The sequence below is a fragment of the Triticum aestivum genome, chromosome 3D, assembly GCF_018294505.1.
Source record: "Triticum aestivum cultivar Chinese Spring chromosome 3D, IWGSC CS RefSeq v2.1, whole genome shotgun sequence".
Taxonomy (NCBI): domain Eukaryota; kingdom Viridiplantae; phylum Streptophyta; class Magnoliopsida; order Poales; family Poaceae; genus Triticum; species Triticum aestivum.
The window spans coordinates 66,013,517-66,021,496 of NC_057802.1; positions in this window are offsets into that span (position 1 = coordinate 66,013,517).

The following is a 7,980-nucleotide window of genomic DNA, read 5'->3' on the forward strand; positions in this document are numbered from 1 at the left end:
ACCGTTCGTTTTTCTCTAAACCCTAGATCGGTTTTTTTCGGTTTTATTATTTAGTGAACGTTCACCGACCCGTTCGTTTTAACGAACGTGTTCGTCGGATTTTCGCTGCTAACGAACGTCCATTCTTTAACCGTTCGTCAGTTTTCTTTTTCGTCGGATTTTTCCACCATTTTTCCAGATCTCGATTTCAGATCAGATCTTCGTTTTTGTTTAACTTTTAGCTCGTTTACCGGAATCAGGCGATTCAAGCGCCTAGAGTTTCGTCTCGAAATTCTCTTTCCGTTTAACCTACTCAAACAAGTTTTTGCTACTGTAAAATTTGACCTAGATCCAGATTAGTAAATGAAACTTGTTTCTTTCGCCGTTTGACTTTCGTTGCTTTGTTCGAGTTGATTCTTTTTGCAAACCGGAGTTCTTAAGTTGAACTTTCTGGTTGGATCTTTTATTCGAGTTTTACCTGTGCATTAGATGAGTACTTATTGTTTGCTTCTTTGTTTGCGATAGAGTACCCGGAGTGCGCCGCTTGTTACTTCGAATCTCTAGGTTTCGCGGATCATCAGCAAGGCAAGTAACACTTTGATCATACCTTTCCATACCCAGTTTTTATTGCATTAGATCAATCCTCAAACATTGCATGGTTATGATCTAATTAAATTGTGGGTATTGGGAAGTAGTTGAGGTAGTACCTATTACCTGTCTTATTTATCAAACCCTTGGGAGTTACTTCCACGTTGCTTATATTGCCATGCTATGCTCGTAGACGTGGATTGGGTTTGAGAGATATTCATGACAGATGTGAGATTGTTAATAATGGTTTACTTAAGGTGGCAACTAAAACTCACATCTGGGTGGATTGAGGCACCTGGGGAACCTAGTGCTGCCTGTATTTTTGGATATCCCGGGGAACCCGTGTGATCATCCTATGGACCGCCACCCAGGCTCAAAGGGATCATAAGATTATTCATGCTAGAAACTTCCGTGTGCAGCCACAAGCTATTATGGGCTCTAGCATAGTTGAGTAGGTTACATGATCTCTTGAAGAGGTGGGCTAGCAGATGTAGGGGAAAGTAGGTGTAACTGTCCATCCGGAGTAAAGGGTGATTGTTTCTGAAAGACTGTGTCTCGGTCATCCGTTTCTCAAACATCATGCAGTGCGAGAATCAAGCGGAGGCGATCGAGTCTTGTGGGGAAAAGTGCGCAAACCTCTGCAGAGTGTACAAACTAATCATGGTTAGCCGTGTCCCCGGTTATGGACAACTTGAGTATCTAGTACCTGGATTATCAAGTGAATCTCATCACCATGTTACTTTAATTAATTTTGTTGGGTTAATGATGACACTTAATTGGGATTGAGTTGGGGTTACCTTCTCAATGTTTAACAACCACCATGATAGTTAAACATAACTTATTCCTTTGCAGTAGGGAAAAATTGGCTTTTCGCAAAACTGTACCATAGAGCTTTCCACCAGCCATATATGCATGTAGTATAGCATTATTATGTTCATTATTCTCTATGTGTTACATTGCCAGCATATTCCATGTGCTGACCCGTTTTCGGGCTGCAACGTTTCATGTTGCAGACTTTTCAGACAACGAGTAAGGTGCCTTAGGTCGTGGTCTTATACTCAGTGATGCCGTTGGAGTTGATGGACTCACTTATCTTCCAAGTCTTCCGATGTTATCGTATTTAGATGGCCTTAAGCTATATTTATCATACTTATTCTCTTTTGAGATATTCGATGTAATAAGTGTGTGATTGCTACTCTGTTATAAATCCTCCATTTGTACTGTGCGTGTCAGCATTACTGATCCAGTGATGACACTGGTGCACAGCAGCACAGACTATTTGAGGTCTGGTCGCTACAAAGGTGGTATCAGAGCACACGCTGACTGTAGGACACGACCACTAAGCTTAAGCCCTAGAACACTTCTCTCTTCTCATTTCTGACCCCTCTCCACTTTCTACTCTTTTAGGAATGGCAGATGCAAGGAGCAAGTTCATGCAACCAGATGAAGACACGCCTTTTGGACGACACTTGAAGGAAGTCACTAAGTACTTGAACATAGGAATACCCAGCATCACCGGAACCTACAACGCCACATTACCTGAAGAGGAGAGCTGGAAGATTCAAGTTCAAGTTCCAGGAAGGACATTTGCGCCAGTTACTGAACCCATAAGATTGGTTTTTCAAGCACCAACCTGGAGTTTAGGGAAGAGCATGGCAGCCCACATCGCTATGGGACGCATTGGAGAAGTCTACCACAGGGAGCTTAAGGATACTATTTATCAGATTTGTGGACGCCGAGACGAGCAATGGGAGATGATCAGAACCAAGAAGGATGGATCAATTGCAGCTTTCATCGAGGAGCAAAACCAACACATTCGTCGCCAGGAGAACCAGATGTGCTCAGACAAGGAAGAGCTGAAGAAGGCATTGACGAAGATCAAGGAATTGGAGGAAGAACTCAAGGCTACACGCGAGGATTATTTGGAGGAAATCGTCGCACTAGTAGGGAAAAATGACGACCTGGAGAAGAAGATTGGAGAATTCATGGGAAATCCAGTGCCAAAAGCAGAAGATGACGAATGCGCTTGCCCGGATAACTACATCATCATCGACGACACAGACTCGGACCCCAGTGAAGATGACTTTGTTGATGAAGCTGGAGCAGATATCATGGAGTCTTCAACTGATCAAAATTTCTAGTAGACCACCATATCAGTAGTAGTTTTTCCCCATTTAATAGTATAGTTCAAGCACTTTGTAACGCTAGTTAGATCGATTGTATGCCTTGTTTGAATTGAGTGATATTGATTGTATTTGACTCATGAGCATATGGGTAGTGTTTTCCCTCTAGACCTCATTCTATTCTTAACTCTCATCTTTTCTAACCCATCAGATGCCTCCGAGACGCGACACCGGATTTGTTTTCCCACCAGAGATCACACAGTTGATTCAGCAACAGAATGCCCTGATGCAAGTGTTGGTACAGAACCAAGGCAACAACAACAACAACAACCCACCACCTCCACCTGTCGATCACTTAGCCCGTTTCTTGAGGCTAAATCCGCCGGTGTTTTCCAGCAGCACCGAGCCGATTGTTGCAGATGATTGGCTCCGCAAAGTTGGAAGAGAGTTGGCCACTTCAGGATGCACATATGCGGAAAGAGTGCGTTTTGCCGCACATCAGCTTGATGGACCCGCAGCATCATGGTGGGAGAATTACACAGCCACACACCCTATTGACACTGTCACATGGGACCAGTTTCAGCAAGCTTTCCGTACAGCTCATGTTTCAGCAGGAGGTATGGCTATGAAGAAGCGTGAGTTTCACAACCTACGCCAAGGAGGACGCACCGTAGGCCAGTATGTGGAGGATTTCAGTAAATTAGCACGTTATGCACCAGATGACGTTGCTACAGATGCAGCCAAGCAGGAGAAGTTTTTGGAAGGACTGAATGATGAACTGAGCATGCAGCTAATGGTAGCAACCTTCAACAACTACCAGGAGTTGGTAGATAGAGCTCTCATGATTGAAGGGAAGCAGCAACAGATTGAAAACCGTAAGAGGAAGTATGGACAAGGGAAGTACAATTCTGGAGCTCAGCAGAAGCCACGTTTTGCCCCGAAACCGGGAGGACAGTTTCAGCATACCCATGGAGGAGGTAGTACGCACAACCATAATGGCTCCAAGAATGGTAATGGGAATGGAGGAAGCAACGGACAGAACCGTAATAACCCATCTACCCCAGCCAAGTGGGATCTAAGTCACGTTACTTGTTTCAAGTGCCAGAAGACTAGACACTATGCAAATGATTGTCTTGAAGCCCAGAATGGTAATGGCAATGGAAGCTCTGGGAAGAAGCCGAACCCTTTCAATAAAGGACATGTGAACCACGTGAGCATGGAAGAGGTTGAAGCACAGCCTGATGCAGTAATAGGTAAGTTTTTGGTTAAGTCATTTACTGCAATTGTTCTCTTTGATACTGGTGCATCGCATTCAAACATATCAAGGGGATTTGTGGATAAGTTTAAGTTGCCCACCAAAGTTCTCAGAACACCTATGTTAGTAACCTCGCTAGGAGCAGAGTATATGGCAAGCCAAGGATGTTTTCAGATGCCATTGGCCATAGGTAGGCATGTTTTCCCCTCAGACCTAATAATTTTGGAGTCGCAAGGTTTGGATCTGATTTTGGGAATGGATTGGCTATCGAGGTATGGAGGAAACATCGATTGCGCTAGTAAGTCGATTTTACTTACCACCCCAGAAGGAAGAAGGATCAGGTATGTATCCCGGCATGTGCCAAAGAGGACTCAAGTGAATTCCTTATCAGGAGTTGTACAAGAGGAGGTACCAGTGGTGAAGGATTACCCGGATGTATTTCCAGAAGAGTTGCCAGGCATGCCACCAGATAGAGACATTGAGTTCTTGATTGAACTTTTGCCAGGCACAGGGCCAATATCTAAGAGACCGTGCAGGATGCCCGCAAAAGATTTGGAGGAAATTAAGAGGCAGATTAAGGAGTTATTGGATAAAGGCTATATTCGCCCAAGTTCGTCACCTTGGGGATCACCAGTACTTCTAGTGGAGAAGAAAGATGGATCATTGAGGATGGTTGTTGATTACCGTGGATTGAATGAAGTGACCATCAAAAACAAGTACCCACTGCCGATGATCAATGATTTGTTTGACCGCTTACAAGGAGCTAAAGTACTTTCCAAGATCGATCTACGATCAGGATACCATCAGTTAAAGATTCGAGAACAGGATATACCCAAGACGGCTTTTACCACCAGATATGGGTTGTATGAGTATACCGTTATGTCATTTGGTCTGACTAACGCACCTGCCTATTTCATGAACCTGATGAACAAAGTGTTTATGGAGTTTTTGGATAAGTTCGTCGTGGTGTTCATAGACGATATTTTAGTCTTTTCCAAGAATGAGGAAGAGCATAAGGAGCATTTGCGTTTGGTACTTGAGAAGCTCAGAGAACATCAGTTATATGCCAAGTTCAGCAAATGTGAATTTTGGCTGAAGGAAGTTGGATTCCTCGGACATGTTATTTCTGGAGAAGGAATAGCAGTAGACCCCGCCAAAGTTGACACGGTAACAAGTTGGGAATCACCCACGTCAGTTGGAGAGATCCGGAGTTTCCTTGGACTTGCAGGATACTACCGGAGGTTCATTGAGAATTTCTCAAAGATTGCAAAACCCATGACTGAGCTATTGAAGAAGGACACCAAATTCAATTGGACCGAGGAATGTGAAGCTAATTTCCAAGAGTTGAAGAAACGATTGGTTACATCACCAGTGTTGATTCTGCCAGACCAACACAAGGATTATGAAGTTTATTGTGATGCTTCTCGTCGAGGACTTGGAGCAGTGCTTATGCAGGAAGGTAGAGTTGTGTCTTATGCTTCACGACAACTTAAACCCCATGAGAAGAATTATGCTACGCATGATTTGGAGTTACCAGCTGTGGTGCATGCGTTGAAGACATGGAGACATTTTCTCATCGGAAACCATTATGAGGTGTACACGGATCACAAGAGTTTGAAGTATATTTTCACGCAGAAGGAGTTAAATCTCAGACAGAGGAGATGGTTGGAGCTCATTAAGGATTATGATATGAGATTGCATTATCACCCAGGGAAGGCTAACGTAGTGGCAGATGCGTTGAGCCGCAAGAGCCCTGTCAACACCCTCATGACAGGAGAGTTACCTCAGAAGTTGCCGAGGACCTTCGCAAGCTATGTTTGGAGATAGTCCCAAGAGGCTATTTAGCGACATTGGAGATTCAGTCTACCTTGATGGAAAAGATGAGAGAAGCTTAGAAGACAGACAAGGAGCTTGACAAGATAAAGGAAAAGATGAGCAAAGGAAAAGCCAAGGGATTTCGTGAGGATGAGCACGATACCTTATGGTTTGAGGACCGCGTTTACGTGCCAAATGATCCGGAGATAAGGAAGTTGATTTTGCAAGAGGCCCATGATTCACCGTATTCGATTCACCCAGGAAATACCAAGATGTATTTGGATTTGAAGGACACTTTCTGGTGGACCGGAATGAAGAAGGATATTGCGGAGTTTGTAGCAGTTTGTGATGTATGTCAGAGAGTGAAGGCAGAACATCAGAAGCCAGCAGGATTGCTACAACCATTGCCGATACCCGAATGGAAGTGGGATAAAATAGGCATGGATTTTATCACGGGATTGCCCAAGACTCGTTCAGGCTATGACTCAATATGGGTTGTAGTCGACCGTTTGACGAAAGTAGCTCATTTCATTCCAGTGAAGACCACTTACACCAGTGCTAAGTTGGCAAAGATATACATGACCAGGATCGTATGTTTGCATGGAGTTTCGAGGACCATTGTATCAGACAGAGGAACCCAGTTTACCTCGAAGTTTTGGAAGAAGTTACATGAAACATTGGGAACTAGGCTAGAATTTAGTACAGCCTTTCACCCACAGACAGATGGACAGACCGAGAGAGTCAATCAGATTTTGGAAGACATGCTGAGAGCTTGTGCACTAGATTATGGATCTAGTTGGGACGACAATTTGCCATATGCAGAGTTTTCTTACAACAATAGTTATCAAACTAGTTTGAAGATGGCCCCTTTCGAAGCTTTGTACGGAAGGAGGTGTAGAACACCGTTGTTATGGGACGAAGTAGGAGACCGTCAGTTGTTTGGACCAGATTTGATTAAGGAGTCTGAACAGAAAGTGAGGTTGATTCGCGATAGGCTCAAGGTAGCCCAGTCCAGGCAGAAGAGTTATGCTGATTCTAAACGGAAGGAGATAGTTCACGAAGTCGGAGACAGAGTTTATCTTCGAGTATCACCACTTCGAGGAGTGAAGCGCTTTGGAGTTAAGGGAAAGCTAGCGCCCCGTTTTATCGGACCATACAGAGTTTTGGAACGTATGGGAGAAGTTGCCTACAAGCTGGAATTGCCCGAAGGATTGTCAGGAGTTCACGACGTATTTCACGTTTCACAGTTGAAGAAGTGCCACGCAGAGATGGCTGAGATACCACTGAGAGATACAGTGCCACTGGAAGCGATTCAGCTGGAAAGTGATTTGACCTATGAGGAGAAACCCATAAAGATTCTTGAATATGCCAGCCGAGTTACCCGTAGTAAGGTTATCAAGTTTTGCAGAGTCCAGTGGAGTCACCACACGGAAGATGAAGCCACCTGGGAGCGAGAGGAAGATCTACGGAAGGACCACTCTCACCTATTTTCTAGCCAACCCGAATCTCGAGGGCGAGATTCATCTTAAGGGGGGTAGGTTTGTAACATCCCAAATTTTCAATTTGGAATGTTATACATAGATCATCATTCAATAGCATATTTTATTGCATTTTGGCAAATCCTCGATAAATCCTAAGCAACTCAAGGACCCTCGGAGAGAGTTGGGGATTTTCCCGATTTATCATATTTGATTTTCATCAAATAATAAAACGGGGATTTTGGTTTTAATTATTTTCTCTCCGGAAAAATATTTCACATTAAAATAAATGAGAGGGGAAATATGACTTCTCCAAAACAATTGAAATATTGGAGGAAAAATATTAAAATCATATACTGGATTTTATTTGCAATTTTAATTGCATTAAAAAATTGCACGTTTTCAAAACTGCATTTTTGTGTCAAAAAAATGTTCACCTTGTTCTAATTATTTTAACTAGATGAGGAAAATTTGTTTTATCATTTTTGGATTTTTATTTATTTTTCTGCAATGTTTTTTATATTCGGCGGATTATTAAAAAAAACAAAACCGCGCCCGAACGGGCCGAGGCCCAGCCGAGCCGGCCGGCCCACCCCGCACCCCGTCTCCCTCCTGGAGACCGAGGCGAGCACGGCCGCTGCCGCCGAGTCCCGCCCGCCTACGCCTCCCCGGCGCCCCCTTCCCCAAGCCGGCGAAGCCCCCTCCTTAAATACCTCCCCACCCCGCCGCCTCTCTCCACCCC